The sequence below is a fragment of the Lygodium microphyllum genome, chromosome 3, assembly GCF_053477565.2.
Source record: "Lygodium microphyllum isolate KBCC chromosome 3, Lygodium_microphyllum_v1.1.10, whole genome shotgun sequence".
Taxonomy (NCBI): Eukaryota; Viridiplantae; Streptophyta; class Polypodiopsida; order Schizaeales; family Lygodiaceae; genus Lygodium; species Lygodium microphyllum.
This window is the reverse complement of record NC_141137.1, coordinates 92,086,692-92,111,475: the sequence shown is the minus strand read 5'-3', so window position 1 is coordinate 92,111,475 and position 24,784 is coordinate 92,086,692.

Genomic DNA, 24,784 nt, shown 5'->3' with positions numbered 1-24,784 from the left:
AATGGCCAAAAGGTTTGTCATTATAAACCTGCCTAATTTAGAAGCTAGAAAGCGAGCAATGGAGGCTAGGGTAATGGTTTTCGATACTAAGAAGCAACTCGTCTAGTTAGATTGCAAATCTAAGGTTGTTTCCTCCTCTGTTTGGCCCAAAACTACTTATTGGTAGTGTGAATGCCAAAAAGATGAACTGCTTATCAATATTGTGAATACCAAGGAGATAAATAGATAAATTACTAATTAATGCTTAGTGAAAATTAAGAAGGCAACTAATTAAACAACTCAATGTGATAGAGGCAAGGTGAATTTTTTTTGCGCATCCCATTATGGGAGAAGTTTTGGTAAATTTCAATTGGTAAAATCACAAGGAGTAGCCTCAAAAATAGGTTCCTACAATTCTTCCCTCCAAATCGCAGCAACAAGCGCAAAAAAAGACGTATTCTTTGAAGAGTTTAGATTTGAGTGGTAACATGCAATGAATGGAGTAAGGAAGTACAAAGGTAGTGACAACAACTGTGTGATGGTGTCAATGGATCCATTTTTTAAAATATAATGTGTCACATGTACATTATTTAGCATAGGTATCGATTTAGTATCTCTCCAAACCTTTGAATATGGCTCATTATATGATTCAATGTATTTAAATCAACATATCATATATCATCATGTGTCCCCTTTCTTGTAACAACATTCATCATATCAGAATCATTTTCCTCACTTTTCTTCAAGTCCGTAGTCATCTTAAGGTTAGAAATCAGCTTGAATCCAAGTTGCTTTTCTGGATTTGGATCATTTGTCTTCGGGGATTTTTTATCTTCTTGTACTTTCGACTTTTGAACTTCAACCATACTCTGCTCTAGATTTGAAGAAGAAGACTGAAAAACTAGATCCTAGTCATCCTCTTAGAATCTTCAAACTATTCATTCTCCTCAACAAGCACTCCAACTCCCTAAGATTTTGCCATTATGGAAGTATTCATAGGGGTAGATGAAGTTGGGGCTAAAATTGGAGCCAGTTGCTATTGCTCCCTTCTAATCATCTTATTTTGAAGGTCTTTTAAGTTCTTTAAAATTTTCTCCATCACAATAATTGGTTTTGTAGTTGGACTAACAATCGCAAAAGGAATAGGCATAGAAGTAGGCATAGACATAAGATGAGAAATAGGAGAAGTAGTGGATGGTGCAACAGGAGAAGTAGGAGACTGTTGAGAAACATGCGGGATCTAGAGCATGGAAGTGAGTGATGGTGGATGGAAGGAGAAGTGTGGACTCATGATGGAGAAGACAAAGACACTGTTTGTTACACAAGTGAATTAGGTTCCAAGATTGAGACTTGGACTCATAAACACAATCTTGTGTATGTGGACAATGACATTGACACTTCACTGAAAAGAAAAGAGTACTATCATTGCTTTAAGAAAAGGAAGCAAGTACAATGCTTTATAGGAAAGTAGGAAATTGCAGTAGGCACCACTGTGCATATGGGATAGGTTAGCCTGCATGTCCTTGTCCCTGAAGCTCCATACAAAGAGGCTGTTTAGTGAGTGTGATTGCTAAATCTCAACACCCCTCCTCAATCACAACTAGAAAGGCACAAAGTGTGTAGAGGCTGTAATGAGAACCACCTGCAAAGTTTGGTCACACCACAAACATGGTAGACACTAGAGGCTGTCGCAGAAAAGGCTAAGTGTGGGCACCAAAACATGATGGACATCGAGAGGCTGTAACATGGGCCTCACAAAGTGTACAGGGACTGTAATGCCAAGTTACATAAGGAGTTTACAAAGCTTATGGCAGGAAGAATTAGGGCAAGGATATACAAGGCTTTTAAAACAGTCTATCAGAGTTATGAGAGTAGAAGGATTGATGAGTCTTGTCCTTCCGATCCTGGTGGTCTTCATCTTCATCTTCTTCTTCATCTTTTGGTCCATGGTCTTCTTCTTCTTTCACAGCTGCAAGATAGGCCTTTTGGAACCTTTTCCTAGCATGACAGAACTTCTCAGTATGTCGGTCCTTTTGCAGAAGTCACACAAGAGCGGTTCCTTTTTACCTTTGTATCTATTGTTTACATATAACATTTGTTCATCCTTTGAGGTGCTAGGCTCTTCTTTGCTTTTAAGTTTCTTTTCTTCCTCTAGTAGAGAGGATTTAATATCAACAAGTTGAGGATCAGGCATATTCGTTAGAGTGGTTGATACATTATCATAGGCAAGAGGCAAACTTTTTAACAAGACACCAATACAAACATCTTCATCCATTTTTAGCTTTATTCCTGCAAGTTGAGTAAGCAGGCTTTCCATGTAGTTTAGATGGGATGCTAGGGATGTATGACGCTTCATATCAAGTTAGAAAATTTCAATTAATAGACCATACTTAGACAACTTTGACTGTGCACCAAATAAGGTATCCAATTTATCCCAAGTGTCATGGGACGTGTCACAGGCATCCACATGATGGATGTAGCTGTCATCCAATTCTAGTTTGATGATGGCTTGTGCCTTGTCATCATTCTTTTGCCAAGTAACTACAAGGTCTGCATCTCAAGGTTTCTTCTCTTTGCCATTTGTGATGGCCCAAAGACCCTTCTTCATTAGGATGAGTTTGATGTGGGTTTGCCAAGTGTGGAACCCGACTCCTTTGAATCGAGCATTTGGAGAGTATTTTCCCATATTGAGGTTGCAAGATCAGTAGCAAATCAACACCAGAATTCTGAGATTTTATCAGTAGAAGAGCAGATTACAATGTGTCAAGAGACACAGTTAATGACAGTGTGAAAACACACTATGTCAGTGTTGATGTTGAGCTTGATTCTTCTTGTTCGGGATCGTTCGGTCGTTCTTTAATCTTCTCAGGTCCTTCCCCTCCTTGATTTGATGCTGGGTCAATGGATTAGAGTGGGCTTTATCTTGGTTTAGTGTCCAGGAGTGAGAAAAATGAGAAAAAAAGAAGCTTGAGAGATTTTGGCTATGGCTGACAGTTTAGGGTTTCAGATAGGGGCTTGGTTTTTTGCAGATTGCAGGAGCTATGGTTGATCATTTTCAAAACTTTTTTTATGGAAATGAAGCTTACTTCAAGCTCTTCAAAATCCCTATCCTGCTCGTCAAGATCGTGGCCTGTATGGCGCGCGCAGAGTGGACGAACATGCACGACGTAGATTTGGGCAGCGATGTCGAATGTCTGCAATGCCAGGGTTGTAGATCACCAATGTGTTTGATTGTTGTGCCAAGATGGAGCACCCTAAGTAGAGGAAGATATGTCTAGAAGAAAGTTCATGAAGATATGCTCTACAGAGAGAGATATGAAGGCTCCATGGAGGGTATGTCCTGCAGGTCACAGTTGAAGACTATGGCAGTGACTGGGAATTTTTACAATGTTGAGCTTCAGATAGCCAAATGTCATAGATTGATGTGATACAGGGAAGAGTGAGCTGGGAAATACTTTTCCAGAAGGAAGCTCCAAGAGATTTGACCTGTGGAGTGAGATATAAGCAGCTCAATCTGACAGGGTGCTGCTGGCTATGGCTGCCATGGAAGCTTCAGTGAGGGTAGAGTTGGGAGATGAAGTCATGGGATGGAACTAAGCTGACCAGAGATTAACATGAGCTGAGAGAGGACAATGGAGAGCTAAGATGATGAGCTTAGCCATGCCCGATTGGGCTCTGATACCATGTTGAGAAACATGCGGGATCTAGAGCATGGCAGTGAGTTATGGTGGATGGAAGGAGAAGTGTGGACTCATGATGGAGAAGACAAAGACACTGTTTGTTACACAAGTGAATTAGGTTCCAAGATTGAGACTTGGACTAATAAACACAATCTTTTGTATGTGGACAATGACATTGACACTTCACTGAAAAGAAAAGAGTACTATCATTGCATTAAGAAAAGGAAGCAAGTACAATGCTTTATAGGAAAGTAGGAAACTGCAGTAGGCACCACTGTGCATATGGGATAGGTTAGCCTGCATGTCCTTGTCCATGAAGCTCCATACAAAGAGGCTGTTTAGTGAGTGTGATTGCTGAATCTCAACAGAGACGTCCAGGTAGGAGAAGAAATCACTAGAGGTGATTACATGCCATTCTGCAAGCAAGCCTTCCATATCCGCCACTTTGTCAGTGTAGCAACCGCATCGATAGCATCCTGCCAATCCGTCTTCAATCCCATAGGTTATTTACGGTTTTCAAGAAGCTCTTCCAACTCATCCTGAAGTGTAGGTAGCTGCCTGTAAGAATAACTCCACTTTCTCCGAGTTTAGAGCTCTTTGCTCCAATGCATCCAATTGGTTAGAACACTCCTCAAACTCTTGCAACAACTCAAAAGCAACAAGTCCTTTGTTATTCTCTGAATGTCTTTTGCGTAACAATACCATAATCTTCCAAAAATATTCATCTTTGAGTGTTTTCTTGAAAACATTCCAGTTAGAGTCTTGCCCAAACAAATCTTTACTCTAACTAGCAAGGCATTCGTGACAAGCCATAGGAAATGGTTGCTCCAATTACCGAAGAAGCGCATCTGGATTTCAAAGGCTTTAAGATAGGCTAAAACATTCTAGCCATCAAATAATTTGCGCTCACTAACCACAGCCTTGATTGCTTTGGTTGCATCATGTGTATGCTCTTGTTCTTGATGCATCATTCGTTTTTTATCCAATTGTTCTTAATGTAATTACTGTTGTTGCTGCATAAATAACTGCATCTGCTCATTCTGCATCATAATGGATGAAGAAAGAGTTTGCAATAAAGTTTTCATCTCATCAATAGAAAAGGAAGAAGCAATGGATGAAGTGGATGGATTAGTTGAAGAGTCTCCCATCACAATGATTAGAAGCAATGCTTTTATGCCGGGTTTACCAGATGTCGCACAGGATTTGCACAAGGATTCGTGAAAGTTGCTTGCTGTAGGGACGCTTTGATATGAGAGAAGAACTCAACGAAATAAAACTTATTCAGAAAAATTTTGAATGAGCAAAACAAATTCTTGATTTAAAAAAATATAGGCAAAATAGAGGTTCATAGATTTTGAATTGAGAGAGAAGAGAAGAAAGTCGGATGTCATGATTTGTGGAAAGATCTTTAAGGAAGGCAAGGAGCATAAAGCTCTCCTCATGGCAACTTGTAATGATGGAAATTTTGATGCAGGCGAGGGGCGTAGAGCTTGTCCTCAAGCCTTCTCTCCAAAATTTGATGACGGTCTTTGAAGAAAGCGAGGGATACAAGCTCAACCTCTAGCCTCCCTCCCTTGATTTGATGACCCTTCTTCTCTCATTGTACTCTCTTTTATAGTTTTTCTCCACTCCCTTTCTATTGGGGGTAAAGGCACCTTTGCCTAGCCACTCGTGTATTACTACATTGACAATACCTGCCAGTGCACATTACAGGTGGTGGGCGCTCATCATTGTCACTTTATTCTTTATTCTTTTAGTGACAATTTAAATAACGGAAGGCCCGGTCACACATTGTGATTGTTGGAGTTTCAATTTGGTCTCTCTCTTTCTTGTTCTTGGTTTCATGCCATAGCTTTTCCAAGCAAGCTTCGATCCTTCTCACCTTTCAATTGGTATTAGATCATGGTTGCTCGAGCATTCTGACTTGGTTTCGTGACTCCTTTAGCTTCCTATTGATTATCTACACTCATTGGGTCTCCTTCTTGGTAGCCATAGCCGACTCTCCTGAGTTCCCGTCACTCCCCCTTTTCCCAAGCACACCTACTCGACCCCTTTGGCCACCCTCAAGGCATTCCAAAAAAAAAATTCATTCATTTTCTTTAGGGTTTCATGATGTTTACAAGAGTAAAGGTCTGAGAAGAGAAAGGGGGCAACACATCGAAGCTCCGGTGCTCCATATCTTGACATAGGCTTTATTGAGGCACCTCAAGCTTGTTGTGTGCCTTCTTTAGCACCCACTTGAGCTTTGTACCACTTTGCCAAGCTCAAAAATGTGAGAAACAACCCCAAATTTTTTTTTGCCATTTTTCTAGGTGCATTTATAGCATGTGATCAGTTGTTTGAACTCCTCCAACTCATTCTAGTCATTAGTAGCCTCATTTGTGCACTATACACTTGGTTTATGCTTGGCATTTTATCTCGAGCATCAACATTGAGCATTGATGTGAGGTTTGGGATTGTTATACACAATTTATAGGCAGCCCATAATAATGCTACATTATCATTTTATGTCTGGACCACTTTGGCATTGACAGGTTGCTTGGTTGGTCCCGAATGCTCTCCGAATGCTAGGGGAATGTATGCCTATGATATGAGGGGCTGAAGTTTCTCAGTCATTGATTGTTTTATATAGTCCACAAGCAGCCCAAAACACAACGGCCCCCTCTCATTACACTTTATGCTCATGCTACATAGTCATTTGGTGCCTGATTATGCCTGATTGGTGCCTATACATATGGGAAATTATGCCTATGGTCTTGAGCTTGGATTGAGCCATTGTTTGTTCAGTTTTGGATGTTTATTTGCTACTAGAATATTCAAGGCTGAGGCTCTTTTTCTTATGTTTGGATATGCCTATTGCATTTAGGCTATGTGTTGGATGTATACATTGATGTAGTGACTCTTGGGGATTGACAAAGAGCTTGGATTTTCTCTCGAATCATTGGTTGAGCTTGATCTCGCTTCGCATAGAATTTGGATCTACATCTTTGATGGGCTTATGGCATGTACTTTGCTTATTTTTGACTATTCTTGACATGCTTGGCCTATGCCACTACTACATGCCCATTACATTGTTTGGAGTTGGATGCTACTGAGCCTTGCTTTGGCTTGACATTTGATTTCCCGAAGCTTACTTTGACTATTTCTCAGCTTGTAAGAGTTACAGTTTGGATTACTTGATGTCTATGAATGCTACGTACGGATGCTACACGACCTATTTGCTCATGAGATCTTATTGATGCTTGATCTTGGATCTTCTAGCACTGGTGCTATCATATGCCCTTGTTGAGCTTCTTTGCTTGATATTTACAACTTTTCTGCTAGTGGGAGCGCCTTGATATGCTTGATGACATTGAGCAGGCAGTTTATGCTACTCGAGCATTTGGATACTTGAGATTGAGATCTTCACTTGGATGCTGCATGGTTGATATGATGTGGTCCTCACAGATGTACTTGGGCTAATTTGGGCTTTGCACTCCCTGAGCATCCTCCTATTTATGTCAGGTCTTGTCAGTGTTATGTACACTTTGTCCTATTATACAGGGGATGTGCAAGCTTACTAATGGATTCATTTGACATGCTTGGATGTTTGCTTGATGTCTGTATGACTATCACATGTTGGTTTATGCCCGCTTGATGCTAGTTATGCTTTGACAGTCAGTGGTTGACTTGGTACATTCATTTTACCTACATTTTTCTCTCATTGTACTTGGTTGTAATTTATTACAGGAACCATTTATGCATGGACTGATGTGGAATTTTTATGTTGAATCATCCTGATTTTATGTATGTTGATGGTACTTGATGAAAAACATCATTAGCTATCATTTCATGGTTATTTTGCCTTGGTTTTGGTGGTATTTTGGTTGTTTACAATAGAAAATAGCAAGCAATTTTGAACTATCTACACCATTTTGGACTATAGTATGGCATCTTCTTCCATTGATAGTGCTATCTTCAACATCACTAAGCTTGATGGTAAGAATTATGCCTATTGGAAGAGCCAAATTGGCAGATATTGGTGCAAAAATCTCAAATCAAGCCACTAAGGATGCAAGGCGAGCAGCCTGAAGCTATGATGACTGATGACGAATGGGATGAGCTTGATGAGTTATGCAAGTCAATCCTCATCTTGTCTCTCATTGAAAAGGTGCATTACAATGTGGTTGAGGAAGCACAGAGTGCTTGATAGCTTTGGGATAAAATTAAGAACCTCTATGACAAGAAAAGTCCAGCAAGTCAAATGTATTGGCTAAAGCAACTTTTGGACCTACGCATGAAGGAGAATATGACGATGTCTACTCATTTGAGCCAATTCCATGCTATTCTCAAGAACTTGACTTTGTAGGGCATTATCTGCAAGAGATCAACCGTAAGAACTTGGATGCCTCTCGTGTACCGCATGCTTTGACTGTTAGAGGCAGAGATGGTAATGGAAAGAATGATCGTGGGAATGACTATGGCAGAGACTCACAAAAGTATAGGTCTAAGTCACGTGGTAAGTCGCGCAACAAGTCTCGTGGGAGAAATTCTAATGTGGCATGTTATCATTGCGACAAGAAGTGTCATATACGCCTACAGTGTCACAAGTTGTGAAATGAAAAGTGCAAACACAAAGTACATGAAAAGTCATCTCATTGTAGCATTATGCCTACAAAATCTAGTGTGAAAATCGAGGAGATCAATGTCATGTAGACTGATGACTTCGATGGGTGACGTACCCATAGCAAGTTCTTGTGATGCTACGCCATTGACCGTGGTTCACTCTATGTATGCATAGTGTTGGATTTTGGATTCTTGTGCTTCATTTCATGTTACACCATGCCATGAGTGGTTCTATTCCTATTGCACTATCTCTCGTTCACTTTGCTTGGGTGATGACATGTCATTTTCTATTTTTGGCATTGGGGATGTATGGCTGTAGTTCTCTACTAGTAGTACTTTTCTGTTACCAGGATGTACGTCATGTACCTGCGCTTACACATAGTCTTATGTGTGCAAGGTAGCTTGATGATGCTAGATTTCATGTTTCATTTGGCAATTCTTCCTGGAAGATCACCCGTGGTGGTAGACTTATATTTGTTAGAGAAGCCAAGGCTAGCAGCCTCTATCCTCTTGTAGTGGATGGGTCCTTTGTTGACCATGTTTTGTTAGTGGGTTCCATCCCACATGTATCTCTTTGGCATGCATGTTTAGGCCATATTTCCTTGAAGGAAATGAAAATACTTTCTGATTTGTAGTACTTACCACTCCTTGACTATGCATGTTTTGATTCGTGTGAGCATTGTCTTTATGGGCAGACAAACTAGGAATATGCATAAAAAGTTTGGTAGGACATGCATGAGTGAGCCCCTCGCATTGGTACATTTGGATGTATATGGGCCCATGTCCTATCATTCTATGGGTGGTGCATAGTATTTTGTGATGTTCATTGACAATTTTCTGCATTTAATCTTGGCTTCCCCATTAAGGTTAAGTTAAATATATTGGCTGTGTTTCAGAGATGGCTTGCATTGGTTGAGAACTAGACTGGGCATAGGCTGAAATGCCTTAGGACTGAAAATGGGGGAGAATATGTATCATGTACCTTTCAGAAGCTATGTGATGAGAGGGGTATTAAAGCGTTAGTCGACCGCCCCCTATACCCTACCCCAGAATGGTTTGGCTGAGCGGATAAATAGAACCATCTAGGAGCATATACGTAGTATTCTTAGCCATGCCACGGGGGACTTACTAGTAGTAATAAGGAGACGTCACCTGCGTGCAAGAAATATATGAAATTACCCCTTATCTACCTCCTATTTATGGGACCTTACCTTATAAAATGTACCTTCCTTCCCGTAAATAACCCCCCTCCCTTACACTCACGTGATACCATATAGTAAACCCTAGTGGACCCCTTGGGAGCCATGCAAGCCTACCACAGAGCTTTTGGGCTAAGGCAGTCAATACAGCTATGTATGTCATCAATAGATCACCTTCCAATGGTTTGGATTTCCAGGTTGTAGAGGAGGTATAGACTGGGAAAACTCCATCTTATGGGCATCTATGTGTCTTTGGACATGAGGCATTTTGCCATGTGCCCAAGGACAAGCGTAGTAAGCTAGATCCTAAGAGTGTCAAATGTATTTTACTTAACTATAGAGATACAGGTGAGATGGGTTACTACCTTTGGAATCTACAAGTGCGCAAAGTCATCCGCAGCCATGATGTAGTCTTCCATGACAACAAGATGCATAGACAGCCTAAGAAGGTGGTAGAGATATGCATGGTTATATTCTAGGAGGAGCCATGTGCTTCTGCATAGCCAGTTGAATAGCCTACAGTAACAGTTGATACGTATGGCCAGGGTGTTGGACAGGATGCTAGACATGCAACATAGCCTACAGTCTACTAGAGCTAGATGTCCACCTGAAAGATTTGAGCCCTCGATGCATTACGTATTTTTTACAAATATAGAAGAGCCTCTCACCTATGATGAGGCTTTGTGCAGGAGGTGAAAATCACTCATGGGGGAGAGGGATATGCAGTCTGAGATAGACTCCCTATATAAGAAAATGACTTGGGATTTTGTTGCATTGCCTAACGGCAAAAAGATTTTTCCATGCAAATGGGTGTATAAGCTGAAAAGTACCCCGGCTTATAAGGCAAGACTTGTTACTAAGGGTTCTAAACAAGAGCATGGAGCTGACTTTATGAAGTCTTTTCTCCTATGGTCAAGATGACCACCCTATGCTTGGTTTTGGCCTTAGTCGCATAGCTTGACTTGGACATGTATTAGATGGACTCTTAAGATTGCATTCTTGCATGGGGATCTGCATGATGAGATATAAATGGAGCAACTTTAGGGCTTTGTAGAACCTGATAGGGAGCACCTAGTGTAAAAGTTGAAGAAAAATCTTTTATGGCTTGAAATAGGCACCTAGGGAGTGGTATCATAAGTTTAATGCCTTTATGTAGTCACATGGCTATAGCAGGAGTGCTATGTATTTGTGTCTTTACACAAAGAAAGTCCATGATGGCTCATTGCTTATTTTGGTACTTTATGTGGATGATATACTAATAGCAGGGAAACAACATGATGAGATGGATTCTCTTAAATCTCAGCAGAAGAAGAGCTTTGAGATGAAGGATTTGGGAATTGCCTCTCACATTCTTGGTATGCACATTAAGTGCAACAGGTATTAAGGACTACTTTACCTCTCATGGAGGGAGTACATTCATAAAGTCCTTGAGCATTTCCGCATGCAGGACGTGAAGCCTATTGGCTATCCATTACCTTCTTATATGAAGGTCTCATAGGCTGATTGTCCACAGATAGATGAGCAGAGGACGAAGATGGCTAAGATCCCTTATGCATCAGCCGTTGTTGGATGGGTTTTTGTCGAAAGGTCGAATCCACCGGGGATCAGAAGTAGAAGGAAGTAGAGATAGGAGATGGAAGAGAAGATAGAGAATACCCAAGTGGTAAACACTACGAAGACAAATCACAATGAATTGAATTAATATGTATTGAAAGAACCTGGAATCTTCGCACTACTCAGAAGCAATCTCCATGCATTAGATTTCCTGGAGCTTCTTCGTAGAACAAAACGTGCATAAAAATTATAGCTTCTTCTCTGCTTCTCTGAACCCAAATCTGATGGCTCCGATGGCTCCAAAAGGAGGGTAAAATCCCAGGATACCACTTGACGATTCTCCCAGATCACTCCTTCTTCTTCTTTATGTTCAATCTGAAGTTTTTAGCCTATTTTCAGCGATTGTGACCCGCGCGATTTCGTCAATCTATCTTTTTAATGAAAATCTCCTAACTGGCAAAAAAAGTAACTTTCTTTTTGTATGCCATCCTAATCTAGAATCTTTTCTAAATTTTTTGAATTTTTACAATAAATAATAACAAATATAGGCTAAAATTATCCAAAAATCTAGTATTTTTGGATAATCCATGTAACTCACACGTATACTAATGACTCAGATCACATTGACTCTCTAGATCAATAAATAAGTCGGATGATGATGCATTCCATACTTTTTTACACTGTATGCTCATAACATCATGACATCCACCCCCTCTAAACCTGCACATCCTCTGGTATGTGCCAAAATCCTAGTTGTCACCGGATTCTAAGTCCTCCTCATCCTCTGCAACCATATCCTTTACTTCTTCATCTTCCATATCTTCCTGGCTAGCCCCTGTATCATGACCATTATTTTCTTCCAATTTTGGCAACTCATAGGTAGTAGATTCTCGCCTTTTGAATAATTTGATTCTTTTCCTTGCTACCAGAAGTTTGATCGCTGTCCCATATAGCTCATTTGATCCATAAGGAGCATTATCAAACACTTGTCTTACCACATAGGGTCCAAACCATCTTTTGGAAACTTTATGCATGGCACTATGCTAGTTATCTAAACTGCTATCATAAACCAATACCCAATCCCCATCTTGTATGGTTCTTGGTCTCAGTTTATGTCTTTTGTCAAATTGTTTCTTGTTCTATATCCTTGCTGCCCTTAACTTTGTAGTTGCTGCCTCTATGTCTTCTAACTTTCTTTCCAATTGTCTAATGCATAAGGCCAACAACTCCTCTTGATTCAACTCCTCCTCCCAAGGTAACACACTCCATGTGACTGTCATCTCTTCTATTAGTATGATAGGTTATTGACCATACATCAATTCTGCAGGCATATATCCTGTAACAGCACTATGAGTTGTTTTGTCAGCCCACAAAGCATAAGGGAGAAATCGTGGCCACTCTTTTACCTTCTCTCTAAATGCTTTTGCCAATTCCTTCACAATAGGTGAATGACCTCTTTCACTTTTGCCATTTCCTTCAGGGTTATAGGCTGATGTTAAAGCAAGCTTTATCCCCAACCGTGCAAAGAAATCATGAGCCTCATTTGCATCTAACTCACCTCTATCTGCTGTAATTTTTTCCACATAGCCATATTGACAAAAGATTTCTTCAAAGAGAAAAGTACCTACGGCATTTGTCGTCTTAGTATGTAGAGCTCTCCCTTCCACTTGATTAGTTAAGTCTTCATGAGCAAGCACAATATACCTCATTTGCCAAAGACCTATAGGCATTGTGGCCAAATCCACCACCCACTTAAAATGAAGAGACAATGGATATATGGGTTGCAATCCATCCCGATGTCTCATAGTTGAATACATTTGGCATGTCATACATGCTTCCAGAAAGTGAGCAACATCCTTATACATACCCTGCCACCAATATCTTTCTTTGATCTTTGTAAAAGTACCCCAAACACCTCTATGACCAGCCCATAAGCTTTCATGAAATTCTTGCATAACAGTTACTTGTGAAGCTCTATCACCCAAAACTCGTAGTGGCATACCGTGTTTCATTTTAGCATGTTTCCATAAGTATCCATCTTTTAAGAAAAATCCATAGGCTTTCCTCTTGATCTTCTTAAACTCCTCATTTGACCATTCATCTCTCTTTGTTAATGCACTGAGATATTGACCAATTCTCAGCCACTCTCTTGCATATTTATCTTCCAGAAACACTTCTACATAAGATGCAAAACATCTAAAGTGTCTTGTGTTTGTTGTCCAAGCTTCTATTAATGTTGTAGCAAAACTTGCATTGCTAAATTCACTCTTGCAACATCACATTCAGCCATAAGAAAGTCATCTTCTTCCTCCTCATCCATCATCCCATCTTCATTCTCATAACTTGCTCGAGATAACATGTCTGCCACTCGGTTATCTCTTCCTGCAATATGCTGAAATTCAGGGTTCAAAGATTTCATGTATGCAATCCACCGGAGCATAGCAATCCCAACTGGGCTTGTATAAATAGTAATAATGATAGGCTTTCCATGTGAATACTCAACCTTTCTCAACGTAGGAGCACATTTTAAGAGTTGCTTCAATTTTTTCATTGCTTTTTGATGCTTCCTTTCCCAATGAAATTTTTGACATTTCCTTAGAAACAGATAAAGAGCATCGGCTACATGTGCAAAGTGAGGAATCCATATCAAATAGAGCACACATGCACCCAAGAGCCTATGCACCTCTGATACATTCGTGCATACATCTTGCATTCTATCAATCCCATCTATTTTTGCTAGTGATGGCCTTCGCCCATAAGATCCACACATATGCCCAACAATCAAAACCTCTTCAACTCCAAAGACGGAATTTTTTCTAGAAAGAGTTAAATGCACCTCTTCTAGACGTGTCAAAATCCTCTCACAATCCACAATATGGTCTGCAACAAACTGTCTGCATCCATGACCATCCATCTCTTCGTTCTTTTCATCCACTACACACCCTTTGATTGGAACATCATCCAAGAAGGGCATAGTCAATTGTGGTATAAAATCCCTGAGTACCCTATTCATAGCATTTGTCATGTGTGCCACTGAGTTTGTTGCACCCTATGGGAGAATACACATCCGTACTAACACCAAAGGAGTCTTCATGGTTGTGATATCCCTGCTTTCAATTGCAAGCTGAAACTGATCATAACCCGAGTAAAGATCACCCAAAGAATAGATCGCTCTCCTTGCAAAAGCCTCTACAAATTCATCAACCACAGGACCTGCACCCACATTTCTTATGGCCACTTTATTGACCGGTGGCATGTCTTGAATAAATCTCAAAGTCCCATTCTTTTTGGGCATAGTAAACCAACGATTTGAGTACGGGGCTAAAGAATGCTCCAAGATCTTCATGCGAATCTTTTCATTTAGGAAATCCATCAGCTTTGGCAAGTAAGCTTTAAGCACTAGAATAGGCCTCAAGTTCCATGGTACATGTGGCACAATAAATATGACAATAGGAGAGACAACATTTGGATCCGCACAACCTATTTCACTTGTCTGAAATGCAAATGTCTTCCCATGTCTAGCCAACATCTGCATAAAATAGTCTCTCTTAGCAGGCAAAAGAAACACTTCTGCACCAACTTTCAATTCCTGTAATGTTTCAGATGTAAATTGATGACCTATATCTTTAGGATCTCATAAGCTTGGCTTCCTTGACACTTTTTCATACATACCCTCACTCTTTGGTGAAAGTGCCAAAGCAATTGGTTTCACCTTTTTGTCAACTGTCTTATACTTTGTCTCCACAAGTGCTTCAACCCATTGTAATCCTTCTTGCTGAGCAAACAATGCTATAACATCATAGATATCCAAAGAACATACAAACAACACTTTGCTTTCAGCCTCATTTTCTGCATGTATAGTTGCTGAAATTTTATCCATAGTGTCAGTAATATTCAGCCCATAAAAGATGCTTGAAAAGCTATCATTTTCAGCTAACAATCCCAATGCTCTATGTTTCTTAGTAGCCCAGTTCTCATAGATATGCGTTCAGCCCTACACATAGCTTCCATAGGCTTAAACCAACATGAACTGTTTGCTGTAAATTGAGAATTACCAATAGTAAATACATGCTTCATTTCATCAAGAGGCGAGTACACCCTCTGAACAGCACTACTGTAGCCCCGCATTACAACAGTGCTTAATGAAAATTCAGGTCTTTGAATTTCCTTGCATTTGGAACCAAAGGAGACTCTCGAAGCGTATCACGATTTCTAGGATGATTAACACAAACAATAAGAAATTGGACTACTTTTCTCTCATCCTTTCTTCTGACCCTTGCATAAGCAGAACCATTCTCAAGCACCTTTGTTTCCATACACACACCTATAATATAGAGCCATCCCAAAATCACCGCATATGAGGAATTATCTTGCACAAAGAAGTGTTGCTCTTCTTGTACATCACCAGTCGTCACTTTTACATTAGGACATGCAGCATAGAGCTCCCCTGAAGAATTATTTGCAGCCCTCATACGCCAACCATGATTAGTGTCCACAGGCCATGCACCATTTTCATACAATCCCCGCTCAATGACATTTATCTCAAACCCATGATCAAGTAAAGTAACACACTGAGTTTCACATTCCCCTTTTTTCACTACCATTTCAGTGGTAGCTCTAGCCCAATGACTTCTTATGTAGTGACTTCGAGGAATAAATCCTAGAGTCTCTTCTACATATTGTTGCATTTGCCTCACTCTACCATGCATATTGCTACAAGACAATGGATTTTCAGCCACTTTCTTCTCTTTTCCACATGCTGTCACTGATTAGTAGCATCTTGCATAGATAATCCAGTACTTACTTCATGCTCATATTCAGCCCGAATACCCAACAAACTAGTTTCCTCTTCAAATTACAGCAATGCACTAGTGGTATCACTAAGAAACTGACACTTCCTTTTAATTCTATCAATGATCTCATCATGAAAATCTTGCTTGGCAATGCCAAGCACCTCTCGTAAGGTAAATTCCACCCAAATGTTTAAGATCTGTTCTTCAAGCACCTTCTTAAGATCTGTGGCTCTCTCAATGTCAGATTGCAATTTATATACTGGCTGCTTGGCCTTCTTTTTGCCCTCTTGTTTGTTATCCTGTTTTTGCTGCTGACTGACCTATTCCATAACATACTCAGGAGGTGGCTGATTTATAGCTTTAGGCTGATCCACACTTCTTCTTGTCATTCTTTTAGATGTCCATGCAATATCTTCATCTTTTTTTTGTTTTTATTCCACAAGTACATCCGTGTTTTTTACCTTTGCTAAATATGCATACACTGAATATGCATCTTCTGGTGATTCCCAACCAGTTATGCCATGAATGTCTTGCCCTGCATGAGACATTTCACTATCAATGACCTTTCTCTTTTCAACTGCATGTAAAGCATGTGTCCATATTTCAACCTTTGGACCAACCATCACTTGGCCATGCATTCTATCCAACTGTAAGCCAAAAGTAAAAGCATGTACTGCCGTATAAGCATTTCAGACAGCAAAGTCTTCCAACAACATCTACATACCTCCCTTTCCAAAATTCAAAGCAAGAGGAAATCCCATTCCTTGTCCATGGATCTTGTCATCTTTCCAAAAGATGAGCTGTCGTGCCAAGGCCTTCTGATAGGCAGCACAATCCTTTCTCTTGTGATGCAAACTGTCACACCACATACATCTTTTTCCAAGTTTAGGGACTGCTGCCCGTCCCCTTTCTTCTTGTCCTCTTTCATCCAAGTTTGCAACCTTCAATTGAAGATCCCGCATCCCTTTGACCAATTCATCCAAGACATCTTCCGTAATAGAGGGAACAATATTAGGTACAGCCCTAGGGTTAGCCACAGAAGTAGGTGGCTTACTGGATACATCAACTGTCTTGACCATAACAGTGGGCAAGCTAGAGACATGCAATCTTTCTCTTCTTCTATGCTTCATCACAAGCAGTAACAGCTTCCTTGACATGTCTCCACTCTGTTTTCAAACCTGTCTCTATAGTTTGATCCTCCAACAAATCATCAAGCTTCTCTTGAAGCTCACGATCAGTTGCCTATAGAAAAAATTCAATTTTTTGACTTGCAAGAGCTTATTGTTCTGCAAGATACAACTTCTCAAATCAACTTTCAAATTCTCTTAACAATTTTGTAGCCACAAGACCCTTATTGGGTTATATAACCCACTCTTGAAAAGTCTTGCGTATAATCAAACTGGTGTCCTCAATGTAAAATTATTCCCTGAGTGTTTGCTTGAAGGCTAACCAGTCTACATCCTGCAAGTATCATTCAGTAAACTGTGCTTTCAGTTCATGAACATTAACACGTACAAAATACTAGCTCCATGCAGATTGAGTCACTCCAAAGAATTCCATCTTCTGTGCATAGGTATGTACATATGCAGATACATTCCCGCCATTGAATAACTTCACCTCACACTCAACTTCTTGCAAAGCATTCATCACAACACTTTCTGTTTGAGTTGAAGCTTGCATCACCTGTTGTTGTTGTTATACCTGCATAAGCATATTCATCTTTTGCACCAACTGTTGCAAAACATCACTGGAGAATGTATTTGAAGATTCTCCCATCTTATCTTTCGTTCTTCTATGTGACGACCTTTCACATCGGATTCACCAATGTCGGAGGGTTTTTTTTCGAAAGGTCGAATCCATCGGGCATCAGAAGTAGAAGAAAGTAGAGATAAGAGATGGAAGAGGAGATAGAGAATACCCAAGTGGTAAACACTACAAAGACAAATCACAATGAATTGAATTAATATGTATTGAAAGAACCTATAATCTTCACACTACTCAGAAGCAATCTCTAGGCATTCGATCTCCTAGAGCTTCTTCGTAGAACAAAACGTGAATAAAAATTACAGCTCCTTCTCTGTTGCTTCGAACCCAAATCTGATTGGAACCCAAATCTGATGGCTCCGTTGGCTCCGAAGGAGGGGTAAAATCCCAGGACACTTGCTCATGGATCTCCCAGATCACTCCTTCTTTTAGTTCAATTTGCAGTTTTCAGCCTATTTTCAGCGATCGCGACCCGCGCGATTTTGTCAATCTGTCTTTTTTAAGAAAAATCTCCTAGCTAGTTGAAAAAGCAACTCGCTTTTTGCATGCCATCCTAATCTAGAAGCTTTTCTAACCTTTTCATATTTTTACAATAAATAATATCAAATATAGGCTAAAATTATCCAAAAATCTAGTATTTTTGGGTAATCCATGCAACTCACACTAATATTAATGACTCGGATCACATTGACTCTCTAGATCAATAAAGAAGTTGGATGATGATGCTTTTCATACTTTTTCACACTGTGTCCTCATAACATCACGACAGTGTGGGCAGTTTGATGTATGCCATGATATCCACTCATCTAGATATTGCCTTTGCAGTTGGTGTTGTGGCACGCTATATGGCTACACCTAGCAAGAAACATTGGGATATTGTAAAGGGTATCATGAGATACCTGAAAGGCACAACAAAGTGTATTTTCTATGGCAGCCAGGATACAAGAGTTGTAGGGTATCCAAACTCTGATTATGAAGGACATGTAGATAGTATGAAGTCCACTTTTGGCTATGTATTCACTTTTGCTAGAGGTGATGTCTCTTGGATGTCTAGGGTTTAGAAGTGTACAACACTCTTTGCCACTGAGGCGGAGTATGTTGCAGCCACTGAGGCTTGCAAGGAGGCCATATAGTTGGGCTCTTTGGTTCATAACCTTGGGATTGATTCTATACCTATGCTGCATTCAAATTCTATGAGTGCTATTCAACTAGCCAAGAATCTGGTCTTCCATGCAAAGACAAAACACATTGAGGTAAGGTATCACAAAAAGCCTCACTACTGAGCACTTTGCCTTCCTTAGGAGATTGATGGGCATTGGATGAGATGATGTTTTTCCTCATCCTGTTGTACATGTGTACATGTGTACTATGTTTTCTTTTTTCTTTTCACTCCTCACTAGGGCATCTTCGCCCTTAATTGGGAGGTTTTTGGGGGTAAAGGCGCCTCTACCTAGCTACCCATGTATTACTACACTGATAATACCCACCACTGCACACTGCAAGTGGCAAGCACCCGTCACCATCACTTTATTATTTATTCTTTTAGTGACAGTTTGAATAAAGGAAGGCCTGGTCACACATTGTGATTGTTGGAGTTCCCATTTGGTCTCTTTATCTTTCTTGCTCTTGCTCTTCTGCCATAACTCTTCCAAGCAAGCTTTGATCCTTGTCACCTTTCACTTTCACTTATAAAAGCTTTATCTTTCTTGCTCTTGCTCTTCTTCCATAGCTCTTCCAAGCAAGCTTTGATCCTTCTCACCTTTCACTTTCACTCATAAAAGCTTAAGGCATTTAGCCTTTAAATCTTATCCTTTTTTACTACTTTTCACTATTTTTATTTTTTTGCCCTATGCCTCTCTGAAACTTGTTAATGAACTTCGAATATAGTCATCCAGGTACTCAAAACAATCGAAACCCATCTAATCGACAAGTCTATGCAGAAGGAATTGCAAAAATCCATCAAAAATAGGTAAAAATGTCAAATTTTGTAAATCACATTATTTTTCTCTATCTTTTGTCTTAGATGACTTATTTCCTTCAAAACAAGTGACAGTATATGTTTGGATCCATCTAAAGTGAGAATTAAGTCATCTATACATGATATTAGAGATTTCAGACTATTCTAGTAAAGCAGTCACACTTCCTTTGTGTGCTTTGAAGTTCACACGAACTAGAGCTTCTGAGATCCAAGAGAGGCTTGCTCATGTACCTTTCTTAATCTATTGCTCTTGTAGTTGCACAGGAGTTTCACACACTTTTAGCACATGTGTTCTATTTTTCTTCATGAAATACTCATTAACGATGTAAATCTTACAACATTTTCCCTTGATCCTTGAGTCTTCAAAATGGAAACCTTTATATGAACATGTTTTTCCATGCAATGTGTCATATCAAGAATATACTTTGGAAGAGAATTTCGTTCCCAAACATTCATGCGGTTTGCAAATTAGAATCCATACAATGCAATCAATCAAACGATGCTTCCACACAAGAAACTATGAATGCATTGAAGAATTTGTGCCTAGCCTGACTATAGGTGCTCGTGCATTATGCAAATGTAAACAAAGAGACACACAAAATGAAAAATAAAATCCTAATGACATTGAGTAATGTGTTCAAATTTTTGGTGAAAAACTTCGCCCTCAGATTTGCAGTGGTGGACGCATAGCATCATGACACTGGATCACATAGCCACTTTATAATGTCAAACCCTTGTGGGGATTATATGGGCGGTTAAATGAACTCCGATTGAAAAATTGAGAATTGCGTTGGGTTCCTGGCATGGAACTCCATTGAAGAAAACTCCAACTCATTGATCTGCAATTGTTTCATTATGCATGAAAAATTGGTCTTTTACGCCTCTCGGACCACTTTTCCCCTTCAAAAATGGGCTTAAAATCCACTCCCATGTAGTGAGAGAAAAGTGTTGCTTCTTATCTTAGGTTAATGGATTTTCTAAGAGTTTTTTGTGCTCTTTCATTGGTTTTCCAATGTCATTATAGATATGCCCATGTGAGCATTGTCAACTTTGCATCTAGTCAAAACTAAACACCTCATTGTTAGCTCATTGGTTTGTGGCAAATCTCATGATACATCTTCTCAAGAGTTTTCTTTATGTGCTTAGGCTTGAGGTGACTAGGGGTTTCTAAGGCAATAGAGACATTTCTTGAAACATGATTTCTATGAGCTGGTTGAAAAGGGCTTGTTCCTTTGTAAATGTTGCCTTTGTCATGGCCAAAGGCGATGACCATTGAGATCATAATTGGGAAGTAATGGCAATTGAGTCCCAGGGTTGGCTACTTATGTCATTTGAGATTGATTTCTTGGTTAGACCTTATTCTAGTTAGGTGTGGCAATGTCATGGGGTAGTTTCTATGGGCTTACTCACGTAGGTTGATGAGCCTCTTGCTACCAGGCTTCCTATTTTTGCTTAGTTGAAGCATTCTTACAATACTTGGGACTCCCAATAGGCTACTTGATGCCTCTAGTGGCTAGTCATTACTTCTTGATGGTGCAAATTTTTTGTCTTTGAGAATTCTTGTAAAGTTAAAATATTACCATAGAGATGGCACTTAGATTTCACTTTTGCACTTGTTGTCTCACGAGTTAGTATGAATATTTCCTTGGAGTTGACAACTGCAACAAGATATTGTACCTCAGTGTTTGGCTGGTTCTCCTTTTTTTAATAGATGTAGTTGAGCTTCATAGTTTGTATCCTAGCTAGCTCAATTTCTTAAGTGGTTTTTGCCCTAAACCATGATCCATATTTATGTTACTTTCTTTGTTTTCTTTGTTGGTGTAAATTGTGGGCTATGATTAATAAAGGTGGTGATGCAAGTGGTTTAGGTTACCTAAGCCATCCATTTTCTGTGTAATACCCTTGAGCATGTAGCAATGCTTTAGGAATCCATTGCGGCATTGTCCAAACTCTCCATCATCTTTTATGATGGTATATCCAAGATCTTCATTTTTATTTGTACAAGGGTCTATTTCTAGTAGCCTTGAGAGTTGCTTAGGAGCTATTAGGTATGTTGGCCTTTGCACTAGGACTAGATAACTACATAGTGATAATCTGCTTTTGTTCCTATGACTTTAGTAGCTCCTTAATAACATCATGACTCTCTTTGCTTGACTCTCTATCTAGCTCAGAGATTGATTTCTTACCCTTATCTTGAGCAATGGCAAGGTTTCTTTTGATAATAAAGATCACGATGATCTTGACGCCAACTAGGATTAACTGTATTCTCTGTGTCTCATAGTCTATGTTACACTTAGTTTCACATTTGAAATGTTTTCCAAGTAGAATTTCCTTTGTGGCATCCTCTCTATTAAGAAGCACATAAAACATAGCTAGCAATTTTTTTTGTTTCTAAGGCCATTATGATCTTGCATTTTCCTAGACGATAGTATGGTGATCCTCCATAAGGATTGATTGTAGCATCGGTAGGCACTAGTTGAAGGAAGCAAGCCTTCAAGTGGAAGATGGAGCAGAAGGAAGAGCTGCGGTGGAAGAAGCAACATCAAGAGAGAGAGAGAAAAAAATAAGATGTGGGAACTCCAATAATCACAATGTATAATCGATCTTCCCTTTATTCAAATGTCACTGAAAGAAAAAAGAATGAAGTGACAATGATGGGCTCCTGCCACCTATAATGTATAGGTGTGTGAGTAGCTAATACACATTGCTTGTACTATCAATATAACTAATATATGGGAAATAGGCATAGATTCCTTTACCCCAAATAACGTCCCACTAAAAGGAAAATGTGTTCTTAGTGAGGAGAGAACAAGAAAAAAGTGATAAAGTACAAATGTACATAAGTATAATAGGATGAGGAAAGATTTCATCTCATCGAATGCCTATCAACTTCTAAAGGAAGGCAAAACACTCCATTGAGAGACTTCTAGTAAGCAAATTTATAGGATTTTGGTCAGTTGAATCTTGACAAGCTCAGTGGACTTTTCCTCAATAACCTCTTGAGTAAATCGGTAACGCACCTCAATGTGCTTTGTCTTCACATGTCAGACTTGATTCTTGGCCAACTAAGTAACACTCATAGAATTCGAATGCAATGTAGGAACCACATTAGAAATGCCAAGGTCTGGCCTAACTAGAGAGTCTCTTTGCAAGCCTCAGTGATGGTTGCAACATACTCTTCCTTTGCGGTAGATACAACTGTGCATTTTCCAACCTCAACATCCAAGAAAAAACACCTAAAACAAAGGTGAAGATATAGTTGGAGGTGGAATTTCTACTATCTACATGTCCTCCACAATCAAAGTTAATGTATCCCATGACTCCTCTATCATGGCTACCATAATAGATTCACATAGTTAACATGCCCTTCAGGTGCCACACGATACCTTTGATGGCATCCCAATGCCATCAGTGAGGTGTAGCCATATAGTGTGCCTCAAATCTTACAACAAATGCTATGTTAGGGTGAGTGAGAATCATGTCATACATCAAACTACCCATTGTAGATGCATAAAGGATATTGGCTATCTCAGAATTTTGCTCATCAACACAACTAACCTTCATATGAGAAAGTGAAGGACAACCAATAGCCCTAACATCCTATAAATGAAACTTCTCAAGGACCTACTAATATGATAAGTAAATGAGCCTCTTAAAGCGATCACATGTAATCTCTATCCCAAGAATATGTGAGGCCTATCCCATGTCCTCCATCTCAAAGTCCTTCTTGAGCTAACCTTTCAAGGCATTTAGCTCATCATGAGCACTCCTAGGAATCAACATATCATCCAAATAGAGAATCAAAATCATAAGGCTACTATTATGAGACTTCTTCATGTATAAATATAGATCCATATCACTACATCAATATCCTTGTGAATACATAAAATCATCAAACTTATGGTAGCATTCCCTAGGTGCCTGTTTGAGGCCATAAAGGTTCTTCCTCAATCTGCATGCTAGTAGGTGGTCCTTGCGAAGGGCAACACCCCTAGGGTACTCCATGTAAATCTTTGAGCAACCAAAGCTAGTATCACACATAGGATAGGCATAATCACAATAGGAGAAAAAACTTCTTCAAAGTCCACGCCATCCTCCTATTCAAAACCCTTCACAACGAATCCACCTTGGATGCCAACTTCGTGTCAAGATTGTGGGAGAGAAGGAAGGAGTCTCACTTGTAGCTTTCTTGCTTGCACAATGGGGGAATACACACACAGGTGGAGGCTGAAAACAGTTTTCCTCTTCTTAGTTGTGTAAGCCAAAAAAAAAACTCTCTTACAAAGAAATAGAAGAACCCTATATATGGGTCTCAAACCAAAGACAACTAACTAAGGTGGCATACTAACTGAGCCACGAACTAAAGTAGATAAGGATAGCTATCATCTAGCTATTATTCATGGGCGGTGTACCAACGCATCTACAACTGACAAGTCGGTGACATAAATGCACAACGGTCACCCTGGCATATCACGAGTGGAGCTCGATATCTCAACACTCCCCCTCAAGCTCAATCCCAATTCCTGCACACCAAGCAGGTCTCTGAACTTGCGCAGCTTCTCTGCACCCAATTCCTTTGTAAATATATCAGCTACCTGATCCTTTTTGCTGACATAAACTAGATCAATAAGACCTAGTAAAACCCTCTCCCGCACATAGTGATAATGCACCTCAATGTGCTTTGTTCTAGCATGATAGACTGGGTTATTTGCCAAGTGTATACTGCTCATGTTGTCACAATAAATGACAACTGGCCCATCTGTAGGCTGATGCATATCATAAAGTAGCTTATGCAACCAAGCTACCTCACATACAGCCATTGCTGTGCCCTTGTACTCAGCCTCTGTGCTCGACAAGGCAACTGTAGGCTGTTTCTTGCTGCTCCAAGTGACTGCAGCACTCCCAAAAGAGAACACATATCCACTGGTAGATCGTCTATCAAAAATACTACCAGCCCAATCAGCATCAGCGTATCCATGCAACTGTATCTGAACCCCAGTCTCATAAAGTAGTCCATACTGCAATGTGGACTTCACATACCTGAGTATGCATCTAGCCGCATCCAAATGCGGTTTCCTTGGAGCCTGCATAAACTGACTTACCAATCCAACAGCATAGCTCAAATCTGACCTGGTAATAGTCATATAAATCAAACTTCCTACTATGCGTCTGTACATAGTAGGGTCTTCTAGAAGCTCACCTGCATCTGTGCTCAGCTTCACATTCTGCTCC